Source organism: Hemibagrus wyckioides, linkage group LG05 (assembly GCF_019097595.1).
Source record: "Hemibagrus wyckioides isolate EC202008001 linkage group LG05, SWU_Hwy_1.0, whole genome shotgun sequence".
In the NCBI taxonomy this organism is placed as follows: Eukaryota; Metazoa; Chordata; class Actinopteri; order Siluriformes; family Bagridae; genus Hemibagrus; species Hemibagrus wyckioides.
Window position 1 is genome coordinate 11,022,024 of NC_080714.1, and position 15,623 is coordinate 11,037,646.

The window sequence follows — 15,623 nt, forward strand, 5'->3', positions numbered from 1 at the left end:
GTGTTTCCATGTCCTTTGTTTATGAGTCTTTGGTCCAGAATCTTCCCAGTTAAGTTACACCCACTGTACTGCAAGGTGAAACTATCAGCATTGTTCCCTATAGAAACCCAATATCTGTGGAGTTTTCACTCTCTGTGCACAACAAACACACCTCTGTTAGTAAAAGAATTCTCCAAATATGCTAAAGAATAGTCTTACATGAAGACACAATATGATGTTCCTATAACGTGTTGAATTTGAATCAATAGTGCTGGACCAAGGCCAGGAAGATAGTAAAGGACCTCAGCCACCCGAACAATGGGCTCTTCTCTCAGCCATTATCAGTGAAGTAGGAACTTGTTCCCACAGGCCATTTGGACCCTCAACCAGGAGAACACTTAGAACTTCTCGACTTGTCTCACAGCACCCACTATCTCAACTGACTCTTTTACACGAGACACTTCTCATTTTTCCAAATCCTTTCCAAATCCTCATGAAGCAGAACCCATTAGGAGCTGATCCATCTCTGGATGCCTCAGGATCCTCGCAGGGTTGGCCTCTGTCTACAGGAGCTGGATCTCTAAATGCCTCGGGATGGGTAGAAAAAGAGAACAAGTTGAAAGGAATTAGCGTAGCTGCTGTTCATGCTATTAGCAGCTATGATATTGATATTAGATGATAATGTGCATTTAATGAGATGTACTCGAGTACAAGGTTTTGGGACGTCTTTAATCTATGTTTAAACTGGGATACTGTGTCTGAGCCCCGAACACTATCAGGAAGGCTATTCCAAAGCTTAGGAACTAAATACGAAAATGCTCTACCCCCTTTTGTAGACTTGGAACTGCCAGAAGTCCAGAGTTTTGTGATCTGAAGGAGAGTGATGGATTGTAAACTGTTGGGATGGGCTAGATATCTGGGAGGTAAACCATTTAGAGCCTTGTACATAAGTAGTGCTAGTTTGTAATCAATTCTAAACTTAACAGGTAGCCAGTGCAGGGATGATAATATTGGGGTTATAATTTCATATTTTATTGACCTGGTAAGAACTCTGGCGGCTGCATTTTGGATGAACTGTAGCTTATTTACTGAAGATACAGGACAACCACCTAGTAATGCATTACAATAGTCCAGTCTGGAGGTCATGAATGCATGAACAAGCTTTTCTGCATCAGATACAGATAAAATGTTTCTAAGCTTGGCAATATTTCTAAGGTGGAAGAAGGCTGTTTTTGTAATATTGGAAATGTGGGTTTCAAAGGACAAGTTGCTCTCTAATATTATGCCCAGGTCTTTCACTGTCGAGCTAGTAGTAATAGTACATTCTTCTAAATGCAAGTTGAATTGTGAGAGCTTCTGTGTACTAGTTTTTGGACCAATAAGTAATATCTCTACCTTATCAGGATTTAGTAATAGAAAATTATCTGTCATCCAATCTTTTATAATCTTTAACCAAGGGTGTAACTTTGGTTTGAGAAGTGGGAGGGTGTTTTTGATTTTAATTACATTTACATTTACATACATTTAGGGACAATGTTGATACAAAATCCAGGAAATAATTATCTTCATTATAATGATAAATTCTGCTAAAAAATAGAAGGCTACTAAACCATGTATGTAAAAATAGGGGCCAATCACCAAGGGGCTTTATTGTTTAATAGGGGCCAATCACCAAGACTTGAGAGAATCATTTTATAAAGTCAAAAATGTTCACCATTAATGTTTTGTGTGTGAAAAAATTTAAATAATGTATGACTCAATTTCCACTGTTAAACAAACTTTTATTTCAAACTAACCGCTGTACCTGAAAATGTGAAATAAATCACTTGTTGCACAGGACGTTTGTCAGAGACACATCCACCAAACCTCAGGGGTTTAGAATAGAAAAAGTGAAAAGCTTTTAGAAACTGTGTTGAGTCACTATTTTGTAATGTCAATTGCAGATAGACAGGAGCAGAATTAATATGTAATTATGTGAAAATGTTGATCATTATTTTAATAATTGTTTTTCAACCACCCTTAGTTCATGAACAAATTAAAATATTTACATTCCTGGTGCTAATTTTCTTTGCAGCACGAATACCTAAAGTAGATCATTTTTATTATATATTATATATGAGTAAATTTACTGAATCAACCAACTCGCATCTCCTTTCTTTCTTTTCATTCACGATGACAATAAAGTCATCTGTTGCTGCTTCTGGCATTTTATCTCTGACTGTGCTGCAACCGTGATACCTGTTCATTATACCTATTTTTAGAGTGCGCAGGCATCGTTCCTGGACTCTCTGTGTCCTGCTTGGTCTGGCTCCTCCTTGAAAATGACAGCATGCGGTTAAAAAATCCTAACAAACTAATTTGAAAAGTGGGAGGACATGTCCCCCCTGTCCCCATTGGAAATTACACCCCTGTCTTTAACATACTCAGTTAATCTAGACAATTTAGATATTTCATCGGGTTTTGATGAGATATATAACTGGATATCATCAGCATAAAAATGGAAACTAATCCCATGTCTTCTAATGATGTTACCTGAAGAAAGTATGTATATTGAGAACAGCAGAGGTCCTAAAACTAACCCCTGTGGGACCCCGTATTTCACTGGCATTACACTGGACAGTTCTCTATTTAAAGCAACAAAATGGTATTGATCAGACAGGTAGTTCAATATATTTTTCTTTTAATTTTTTTTCATTTTTGTTTATTTTATGTTTCTATAGAATATACATAAACCAAATTATAAAACCGGTAATTCTATATCAATTCTAAATGTTATATAAAAAAACATTTCATACTATTTTTGAATTAGCTAGAATATTTAAAATGAAATTAGTATTGGAAGATTGGTGCCATCTGGTGCACAAAAATAAAGAAAAACTTGCGTAATACCACAATGTAGCCACTCGATGCCTGTAGAGACCTATACTGCATATAGATAGATAGATAGATAGATAGATAGATAGATAGATAGATAGATAGATAGATAGATAGATAGATAGATAGTAAGCAAGCTAACCTTACAGTTGCCATGGTTGTTCTGATTAGGAATTGTCTTTCATTTAATGTCACATTTGTATTATTGTGATCACTGTAACACCCAAGCCTTTCCACTACCTCACGGTGACAATCTTTGGAAAGAACACTCACTCTCCTACACATTCCTTTATTTAACACACACACACACACACACACACACTCTATCTAACACATGCACACTCATATGCAAGCAAATAATCAAAGCAAACAGATAAGCATTTTATGTTTTTTTGGTGTGTTGTATCGTCTGTTACATTCATACCTTGTGATATCCTGTGATACTGTGAAAAACTGATTCATAGCAATACTTCAGTATATCTGTTCTAAAACGCAGTAGACATGATTATGATAGCTGTTGTAACTGTTGTCTTAGTGCTGATCAGTTGTGTATATCTCCACACATTATAACAGGTTTTATTTCCAAGATCTCCAAATGTGAAAATGGCATCCAAGTTTAAAAAAACATTGTGAGGTTGGGTGGTCTGTAGATTACAACAAGAAGTGCTTGTTTAGGGAATTCTGCCACTAAAACCAAAAATCCCAGATATGTAACATTCAGTATGTACATAATATGATGAGCTTGTAGTTTGTTATTCACATACATTGCCACTCCATCACCATTCCTTTAGCACCATTAGCCACATGCACATAGTTTGTAAAGCATACCTGTTGTGTTTGTACAACTGTGCCATACAGGCGTGTTTCTGTGAGATACAAAACATCAGCCAGTAGAACTCATGATGGCATTTTAATCACACTACAAGCCCTCTGTGTTATGATGAACTACTGTAAGATCTGAATGTGCAATCTATTAAGTGAGACTGTTCTACTGAATGCAACACTGTTAATTTTGACAGCAAATTTGAATTTAGTTTTAGTCATAGTCTTTTGACTAAATTGTAATTTATTTTAGTCATAACTGGATTATGACTAATTAGATTTAGTCGAGTAAAATATAAAGTGTAATGCATTTTTCTCTAAACTTCTAAAGTTATTATTTTCACCTACATGAAATGAGACTTGTGTTAACCTGTTATGAAATGGTGATGAGGTTTTAAAATACAATACAAAGACAATTTTCAGACTTTCTTTAAATACAGAATTCTTTAACTACAGATAACTCGCCTGCAAATGTCACTTCAAGTTTGTTGTTTTTGCCAGTCATAGTCGTTCCACATGATTTACAAAGCATCTTATTTTAATTGACATCAATTGTGAAATGTGTTCATCTAGAAACAGTGTCCATCATGCTGACTTCCTGTGGTAGATCAAATGTGTGTCTAACCTTCGCACATTTTGTGCATTAGAAATATCTGCCTTGATTTCATCCAATTAGTTCCCCAGGCCTTGGTATGAAGGTTTTAAGATTTTACCTAAGATATTAAAGGCAGCTGTACCTGTAAGTCCTGTTAGAAGTACAATAGGTTTAGAAATATAAATATCCTCTTTTATGCATGGAAGTCTATACAATATTCATTTTTACAATATACCAATATGCCAGCTCCAGCATATCCACTCAGGAAATATAGAAATTATTGTGTGTTTTCACATGAGACTCTTGCACTAGTCTCACACCGCATAAAATATGGAAGCTTGTGTTTGATTTAAGCTTTGGTACTGTTAGATTTTGCTGTATTTGGCTGAGCAGTGGTTTGGGTGGCTCGCTAATGTATTAGATTTCTCTAATACATAAAATAAGTAAGCTTGACCAGAGTTCTTGTGGGGAGAAGAATTTATTGAAGGTAGCAGTGTAGCGGGTCTTCGACATGTTATCTGGTCGGTATCTTAACCCAAAGATCTGTCTGTGAGACAAATCTTTATACAAGAATACAGAACTGTAAGGACCTCCTGTGGAGGGTCCTCAATACACAAAACTGAATGTCCTTTGTGTGTGTCGTCTGGCCCACACCCATCTCCTGTACGGGCCATCACCTGGCCCACACCTATCTCCTTGGACCATCTTGATGAAACCCCACAGACACAGCTGATTGTATCTGAGAGGTAGTCACAATGTAAATGTATTAGATTAATGATAAACATAATCTATCAGTACATTTTTCAAATCTGCGAGGGTTCAGCTGAGGAGTTCCTATTCTTGGCACAGCTGTAGATGCAGAAATTGTGTAATCAGGAATGTCATCTTGTTCATTTACATCATTGGGATCAGTTGGTTCACGTTCTAAAATGCTCTCTAATCGAATCAGTTCATTTGCTGGTGCCAGTGTAGTCCATGCATACTCAACTGGGCCATTCTGCTCAAAATCCTCAGTTGCTTTTCCTTTAGCCTCATCATGTTTTATATCATTTTCATGGTTGTCATTTACAATCCCACACATATGTCGCAGTTTAGCAGTGTCTGGTAGTGTTATTGATACAAATGTACAAAATAATTCATAAGTCTGGAATCTGGAGGACTTCAACTATATCTCTGCAATACGGTAAGGAGTGTGCCATAGTACTTTTCTTTTTTCCTTTTTTTTTTTTTGCTGTGAGAAACAGGCAAATTGAATGACAGCAGGGTTTAACCCCAGTTTTTTTCTGTATATGTCCCATATATCTGCATAAACAATGCACTAGTCACTGGCAAATTCAGCCTTGCACATGTTCTCAAATTCAAATCTGTTTGGCCTGGCCTTGGTACCAGTCTGTTTGTTCAGTCATCCAGATACTGTATTCACTCATTCAGGGACCATGGTTTGTAAGTATTTCACTGGTAAGCCCATCTTCACACCATTGTCATCAGTGGGTACAGTTATGATATCTTGTGATGCCAGCGACTGCCTCTCTGCTTTGCATAATCATTCATGACCTGAATTATTTTGGCTAGATTCTTTTATTACTCTCTTCAGGTAGTTTATGTTTATCTCATGTTCATCTTTAGAAATAAATGAGAGAATGTATGTGATACAGCTTTATGGGTTCATAGTGAACTGTATGTCCATATTTGTATTCCAAGCCCTTAATAGCAGTGAATTATAGATATTAACCCAGCAGTCCACTGGCTGTCTCTCCATTAAACTTGATGTAGACATAAACCCAGCATATTTCTAGTCTTCAAAACCATATGTTCATTTTATGTTCACTGTATGTTGGTTTTAGCACTCTGAGTTGAGTCATTCAGTAGATCCCACACCTTTAGAAACTATGATGTTGCTTGAGTGACATAATTTGTGTCCTCTGCTGAGTCATCTATTTCCTCATCAGACTTATTTATAGGAGAAGGCCTGTGGTGGGTTAATATGGTCCTGTTCATGGGTGGTTTAGAAAATCCAAATCTGCAATACTTGCTGTTTTTTCATCAGGATTTGGAATGGTTACGGCTGTGCATCTCTGCTGCAGTTACGATTCAATGATGTTCCAGATCTGTGTTTAGGTCTGGTAATTTGCCTGAGGTATATTTATCAGTAAAATCACATACAACTTTATCTTAATCTTGATCTACTTCAAACTCTGGAGCATCATTTACCTAAAATATGAATGTGCAGTGAGCCCCATCGCTGGAACTTGACTACATGAAAACAGTCAATAACTCACCAGGGATGAGCAGGTGACATAACCAGGTCTCTTAATAACACGTTTTTTAAACATCCGCATAGCTCTTACTTGGTTGCTTCTAAGGAGATTGCATTTTTCTGACCAATCTAATTGAAAGAAGTTTATTGTTTCACTTTGTTGTGCTTTAATAGCAGTTTAATAGCAGTTATTATGAGGCCATCCCATCTCTGCAGCACTAAAAGTACAGAAAAATGTAGAAGTGCCCAATTGTCTCAGCATAGCAAACAAATCATAAAGGATTTTCTCATGCTTATTCTGTAGCAGTGAACAATTAATTTTGTGACCATCATACCTAATGGGTTTTTACTTTCCTAAATTGAATAGACCTACTAAATGCTGTTAGTAGTCATAAAGAAGATGTAAAGATGTATCTGTTGCACAACGTTTATCAACAAAGAATAGCCTTGAATTGAAGTAGCTGCTGGGGGAGACATGAGGCCAACTGCCAGGCTCATGAAAGGTGTTTTTATAATCAGGAACTGCACTGACAATGCCTTCATTACACTGCAAATTGACTGCAGCTTAGGAATTTAAAAATATGCTTTCAGGCTTGTATCTTTCTGCTGAGGAAATACAAAATATTCTGTTATCATAAGATCACAACTTCTTGGGGAAGTTGGAGCTGAAGACATGTATCAAAGACAAAATTTGAGGGCTGTTGTGCAGTAGTATCAGTCTCATCACTTGAATCATTATACTCAATGTTCTCTCTTTCAATGATGTAACTAGAATGTGCCATATGTAACTAGAAGCACTGAACATAGTTGTTGCAAATGTGTATTCAACATGCATGTAACTGAAACAAAAACAGCAAAAAGAAAGAGACAGATGACAAGAAAAGTTTTTTTATTTTCTATAAAAAGATTTTCTATAAGTAGATTTTTTATTTAATTAATAATATTTGAAATCTGAAGGCTTACCTTGAAATAAAATGCTACACCACAAAATCTCATGAATAAAAGAAATAGTCTTTCTGTTCCTAAACAACTTTAAACATGTCTCATCTAACTATTTCTTCTGTAGTATTTCATGCAATTTCAGTTACATCTCCAATCAACCTTATCATCATCATCATCATCATCATCATCATCATCATCATCCTCATCATGTAACACCTTCCTGGTCCCCTAGGGGATTTTCTGTAAGAAATGTACACTCGCATCAGTGATTTCCCTACTAACAGCACCCCTCTGACAGTCCTTGGCAATTTAAACCTCCCCTCTGACAAGCTTCAGTCTCCTTGCCTTCTGCCTCTTCTGAATTCCTTCTACTTGACATTCAACAGCTGCCCTCCCACACACAAGGGAGGAAATGTCCTGGATCTGGTTTTTATTTGTCCTTTCCCTGCTATAGATATGACTACTACCTCACTCTTTACCTCTGATTATCACCTGGTATGCTTCACCATCACTCTCCCTATCCTGCCTAACACCAATTTCCAACAATTCTCTCTAATCCATTGAAACATTCTATCTCTTTCTCTGAAGCTTTCTCGTCTTTTCTAGACCCAGACTCTTTTTCCACCTGACCCTTGGACCTCCAGCCACAGACACTTTCCTCTCCTTTCTTTCCTCAACCATAGACTTTCTCTGTCCTCTGTCTGTTAAACCTATGAAGACTTCTTCTCCTGCTCCTTGGCTGTTAGTTGTGTTGCACAGCAATCAGAGAGAACTAAGATCAGCAGTGAGAAAGTGGAAGAAATCACTACTCAACACAGATCTCACCTCTTACCGTGCACTTCTGTCCAATCTCTTCTTTCTCCTGACGTGACTTCTGCTAAGACTGCCTAGCACAAGGAAAAGCTTGAAGCTTCTGCACAAGATCCTCGTAAGCTCCACAACATCTTCTCTTTACTACTCCCCCAACTCCACCTGCTTTTTCCTCCCTAACTAATGAAGACTTTACCTTCTTTAATGATGAGAAGATTTCTACCCTGACTACTTATACATTACACAGCAAGTCATCCTGTCTTACAATCCTGCCATCTGTCCGCTGGATCCAATCCCTTCCACAGTACTCCAGACAATGCCACTAGACCTCCTACCATTCATCACAACAATCATGAATGGTTCTATAACATATGGTCATGTACCAGCTACCTTCAAGAGTTAGTGACATGCTAACTCTTCTTCCCTACTGGAGAAACCTGCTCAGGATCTCTCAGACATCAGCAGCAACAGACAGGTTGTCACCATGTGCCCTCAGATCTTTTAGCACTGTTTAATTGGTCCCACCACCTCTTAGTGTACAAAGTAGCATCAAGACTCTTCTCTGTTCTGGCACCTAAGTGGTGGAACGAACTTTCCCTACATGACTGAACAGCTGAGTATTTTTTCATTTTTTTCTGTTTATTATTAATAATAATAATAATAATAACAATATTATTGAGTAATATAATAATATTGAGAGCGCTCATTTCAGTACTCATAGTGCATCAAGAAATTTATCACTCCCTTGATAGAGAAGAAACTGGCCACTGTCACTATTCCCTGCCTCGCACTCCAGTGCTGAGCGCTCTATCGATGGTGAACTCTAGTCCGCTTATATTCTGGTTTATGTTATGCCTTGTTCTCTGTGTATTTACTGTACCACATGTGTTTATTTTGATTCGTGGCTTGTTTCCATCCCTATCCCTTATCTGTTTGTAGTTTTGTTGCTGATTAGTCTGCGTATTTGAACAATCATGTATCATATCCATGGCACGAAGTATCAGTGTGATTCCCCCGTGAATGTGCTGTACCAAGCTTTGTTTAGATTTCATGTTTTTGACTTCAATTTCCGTTTCCTAGATTTACAAGGTCTCTCCCTAGCCTGCTTGTGTCTGTTTGCTGATTGCCTGGCCTCTGCCTGTTATTTCGACTGTGCCTTACATTTTAGGTTATTTCCTACAGTGTTCATTAAAGCACCTGCACTTGCATCCACCTCTGTGACAGATGCCCCATTACCTCTGTCGCATGACAGCTACAATGAGAGCCATTTTGTCAGGTTAACAAAGCGTGTTTACATTAATTCCAACTAATAAATTTAACATTACAAAGATAAAAGGACCTCAGAAGACCATCACTGACTACCTGCAGTCATTTAAGCAGCAAGAATAATAAATAAAATTCCGACAATCTTAGTGTGGTTGAATGAATGATTTTTGTGTAGTAAGGTAGTAATGAAGTAGCAGAAAGGATGTTGCAGCTCTCTGTTGTTGTTTTTTTTGCACAACATAGCAGAGAGGTGAATAATGTGAAAGCCTGTAACATATAAGTCTATACATTACAAAGTATTGCTTCTCAGACATAAAATCTGGCTAAAGGTATTATGTTGAAACAGTTTTTAGAGATTTCACTTTCACATAAAAAAAGCTAATTTATTAGTATGATGATAACTATTAATACACAATCACACACACACACACACACTATAACATACAGTGTATTCAGAAAGTATTCAGAACCCTTAATATTTGCACTCAAACTATGTGGGTACATCTCTATTGTGGCACCTGTAATGGTGCATGCATGAGATTCCTGACAGACATTAGAGAGATTGCAGTGAATGAAAGGTGAGGCATTTATGACATTTAAAAGAAATTACATTAAACAATTTGTAAAGTTATATATACACATAATAAACTGTTAAATGGTTATGAAGCTATGATGACAAGCTAATTGCAAAGTTTGACTCTTAGCGCTCACATCATTGTCTGAGGTACATTTTACTTTAGGAATGATATCATTGGAATGATAGGAATAACACCATAGAAAATTCAGTTGACGAGAGTTTAAAGGTTCTATAAGATAAGTCAATGCATAATGACATATCTGTCAATCTATGGTGAAAGAAACCATATTTGAGCGTTTAACCTGAAATGAATACTTTATTTCATTGTAGTCATTCTTTTTGTCTAATTACAAAGACATTTTGTCTTGCTAGTGCGCTGTCTTCAATCATTTACAGCGCAACAGGTGAAGTCGGCTTCTCAAACAAATGACTCTTATGAACCGATTTAAATAATTGCTTATAAATACTCACACATAAAGAGTTATTTTTTCGAATGAGTCTAACGAATCCGTTAGTCTCACTAATCCAGTGGGCTGGCAACCTGTCTAGGGTGTTCCCAGCCTTGTGACCTTAAGTCCCCTGGGATAGGCTTCATTTGACCCTGTATTAAGCAGTAATGAATATGGATGGAATTTTGAAGGTTTTACATATTTTATCAACAAGATTTACAGTGTATTCTTTTTGTGTATTTTTTCTTACTCTCAGGATGGCAAGTCCAAGCAGCATTCATTACTTGTTCATAAACCTGAACAAGTAACCCTGCACCTTCAAGAAAGTTAAATAGTTAGAGAGATACAGTTACTGTCCACTTTATTAGGAACACTTGCATATCCATCCACCTATGTTACACAGTGTCATGCAAAGTTTCCAACCCCAGAAATTAACGACAAACATGCTAACCACTAAGCCCCTATGCAGTGATCTAACAGGTTTGCCTCACACCTCAGGGTTTGGGGGCTCATTTCCTGCCTACACACTGTGTGTGGACTTTGCAAGCTCTGTCCTTGCTGTTCAGGTTTCCTCCAGGTTCTCTTTCCTAACCCGATGTGTACATCAGATAAGAGTCAAATTCAGAATATGAAGTGTTGGCGGAATCAATGTCTGAGAAACACTGTGGTATTGAACTCACCTGTGACACAATTTTACAACTGGGCTATAATATTTCAGGTGCATAGTATGAGGATGATGTGGTCACATGCCCTCTCCAGGATATATCTGTAAAGTTTGGCCAAAGGATTTTAGATGCCTCCTTGTGGAGGGATGAGGTACTAGCAGAACTCCACGAAAGGGATGAGGCAGAGCTCACCCACCTACATGCCACCAACCAGCCAAATGGGAAGGGCAAATATTATTCCTCCAATTACATGACTGTCAAGGTACACAACATAATGTTTAACTCATTAGTTTCTTCACTAGACAAGCTTTATGCATCTCACAATACTCTCAGTGCTTTTGATATTTGATTAATATGTAACTGACATTAGACTATTACTTGGCAGGTTGTGAGTTCAAATCCCAGGACCACCAAGGTGGCACTATTGGGCACTGGTGCAAGGCCCTTAACCTGTATCTGCTCAGTTGTATAAATGAGGCAAATGTAAGTTGTTCTAGTTAATAATGTCTACAAAATCCTGTAAGTGTTAATGTAATGTCATAATATTTTCCATTAAACAATACTGGCTGCAGTATAGACACACACATCTGTTCCCTTGTTCACATTAAAACTTGGAGAGATGTTAAAGTAAATTTGTTAGACATAGAAACTTCTAAAATTTGAAATGATTGACTTGAAAATAATTTGTCCCAGAATACACTGTCTCTTTAGTATGATGCTGTATTACTTGATTACAATCATTTTGTAAAAGATAAAGCATGTTAATGTTTATGTATTGTATAAATGCAGTAAAATACTTTTAAAAATTACCCGTAAATTGACAGAACAGGGTTACATTGGAATGCCACCATGAATGTGAATGCCATTTACTTTATTTTAAAATACAGATCGCTAAGGGACAAAAATTATTCAGTTGGAAATCCTTGAGTTGGAAAAAGTTTACATGATACTGCCTTACAGCAAAAATGGAGCACTCTACCATGCCAGTAAGCTTCTACTCTGGCAGCATGGATGAGTGTATATTATTAAGATAACATATATTTAACATATTATTAAGAGGTACTTAGTAGAAAACTGGAGGCAAGTGGAGTAGTGTAAATAGTTTATTTTATAATAGTTTTTCATTTTTTCATTTATCCTCTTTATGTTGTAATTACTATTTAGATTTGTCTAACAATCCTGTTGTGTTCTGTACCAGTTTCTATAAGTATCCAGCTTCTGTTTTATAAGTGTTCTATTTTATTGCATGTCACTAAGCCTGATGCATTTTTCCCACCACACAAACATAGTCACCACCAAACACACATATTAAATATTCACAAACCATAAAGGCTGTAAAGATCTTACATTATTCATGTAAACATGCAAACTACAAGTTTTATAAATTCTAAATCTGTCTGTCTGTCTATCTATCTATCTATCTATCTATCTATCTATCTATCTATCTATCTATCTATCTATCTATCTATCTATCTATCTATCTATCTATCTATCTATCTATCTATCTATCTATCTATCCTTTTTTCTAAAATCTCTCAAATGTATTCACAGTAAAAATCTCTGAATGCTCAGTAGTAGGCTTAATAATTTATTCTTGAGCCCAGTAAAGTTTGCTCACCAAAAAGAGGAAATTTTACCTAAAATGCCACTTTTTGAATTATGCTTCATTAAAAGTATATAAGTACAGCTCCATATATTGTGTGTTTATTATATTCAGATTTGTGCAGAAACATTGCCTGTAAATGTGAGGAATGACAACATTCACTAGAGATGAGCACAACTAAATATCTTCTTGGGGCACCAAGTGATGCAGGACTTTGGGGCAAAGGAAACTTTTTGGACATGGAGATTATCCTGAAGAAGAATTTCAAGGGCACACTGACTGTAAATCTTTATGTATTTTGTAATTTATCCTACAAATTCCCTGACTTTGTGTAAGTGTACAAAGTGTGCAAGTGTAAGAATTGATGATGGATTGAAGTCAAAGGGTAGTCACACCAAATATTGATTTAAATTAGATTTTTTCAATCTTTAAAAATTTTTTTAGATTTTAGATTTTTCATTCCATTCATTCCAGCATTTCTTCACACCTAAAACTTTTGCACAGTACTGTACAACCACTCAATAATACACTATATTGCCAAAAGTATTTGCCCACCCATCCAAATAATCAGAATCAGGTGTTCCAATCACTTCCATGGCCACAGGTGTATAAAATCAAGCACCTAGGCATGCAGACTGTTTTTACAAACATTTGTGAAAGAATGGGTCGCTCTCAGGAGCTCAGTGAATTCCAGCGTGGAACTGTGATAGGATGCCACCTGTGCAACAAATCCAGTCGTGAAATTTCCTCGCTCCTAAATATTCCACAGTCAACTGTCAGCTGTATTATAAGAACGTGGAAGTGTTTGGGAACGACAGCAACTCAGCCACGAAGTGGTAGGCCACGTAAACTGACAGAGCGGGGTCAGCGGATGCTGAGGCGCATAGTGCGAAGAGGTCACCAACTTTCTGCAGAGTCAATCGCTACAGACCTCCAAACTTCATGTGGCCTTCAGATTAGCTCAAGAACAGTGCGCAGAGAGCTTCATGGAATGGGTTTCCATGGCCGAGCAGCTGCATCCAAGCCATACATCACCAAGTGCAATGCAAAGCGTCGGATGCAGTGGTGTAAAGCACACCGCCACTGGACTCTAGAGCAGTGGAGACGCGTTCTCTGGAGTGACGAATCGCGCTTCTCCATCTGGCAGTCTGATGGACGAGTCTGGGTTTGGCAGTTGCCAGGAGAACGGTACTTGTCTGACTGCATTGTGCCAAGTGTAAAGTTTGGTGGAGGGGGGATTATGGTGTGGGGTTGTTTTTCAGGAGCTGGGCTTGGCCCCTTAGTTCCAGTGAAAGGAACTCTGAATGCTTCAGCATACCAAGACATTTTGGACAATTCCATGCTCCCAACTTTGTGGGAACAGTTTGGAGCTGGCCCCTTCCTCTTCCAACATGACTGTGCACCAGTGCACAAAGCAAGGTCCATAAAGACATGGATGACAGAGTCTGGTGTGGATGAACTTGACTGGCCTGCACAGAGTCCTGACCTCAACCCGATAGAACACCTTTGGGATGAATTAGAGTGGAGACTGAGAGCCAGGCCTTCTCGTCCAACATCAGTGTGTGACCTCACAAATGCGCTTCTGGAAGAATGGTCAAAAATTCCCATAAACACTCCTAAACCTTGTGGACAGCCTTCCCAGAAGAGTTGAAGCTGTTATAGCTGCAAAGGGTGGACCGACGTCATATTGAACCCTATGGATTAGGAATGAGATGTCACTTAAGTTCATATGCAAGTCAAGGCAGGTGAGCGAATACTTTTGGCAATATAGTGTATGTATAGGGACACAAAGATAAATACCTCTTAAAAGAAAAGAGCAGAGATAATTGGTCTCTCTAGCATGTGTTTGTAGTAAGTACAGTTAGCTTGCACTGCTAATCAGATAATAGCTAATATAAGGTCTTGCACATATCTTGTAAATTAAGCAACCAGTTTTCACAAAGTTTACAGTGAGCCCTTGAAGGACTCTGCTAGGCTGACTTCATCCATCTCTCCTAAAGTTAATGCTCATGGGCAGGCAAATAGTGATGTGCAGCACTTTTACAACAATCAGCAAATTGTGGTGTAAAATCCACCTACTGATGTTTGATTGACATCCTCTTATTAACATGTAGAAAAATAAATATGGAACTACATAAAAAAAGTGGAAAATCAACTTTCAGTTTTGCATTTTGCAAATGATTTATTTATTTAAATTATTTGTTCATCTCCTTGCACATTATTTTATATATATATACGTATTTATACATTAATGTGTGGATTTATTTATTCATGGTTGATGATTACTTAAACATATATTTAAATGAGTAATTTATTTGTTTGTTTATTGGTTACTTTATATTGTAATAAATGTAGTGACATTTATCCTTTTTGGGGTGGAGTTTGAGGTATACGTTGGTCACCATTTGTACAATCAAGAAATAAGTACATTTTCTGAAAGTACTCTGTTTAAGAAAGTGAAATATTCCCAACCTGGGCATTTATATAAATATATTTACTTTTAGTTATTGTCACAGATTCGTGGAATTGCAGCTTGAAGCACAGACCGAACCCAGATCTCCGCAGTAATCTCGATCACCCACTGACAGAGAATTAGTCTCAGATTCAGGATCAGGAAAAGCACGGCTTTAATTAACAAACGTAAAAATAACAAAAGACTTACATGAAACAAAACGAATACAACATGGAAAACAAACATAGCTACGACACGAGGAACCAAACACTGACGATGACTGATATGACAGACTGATATATAAAACATTAGGTTCAATAAGGAACAGGTGA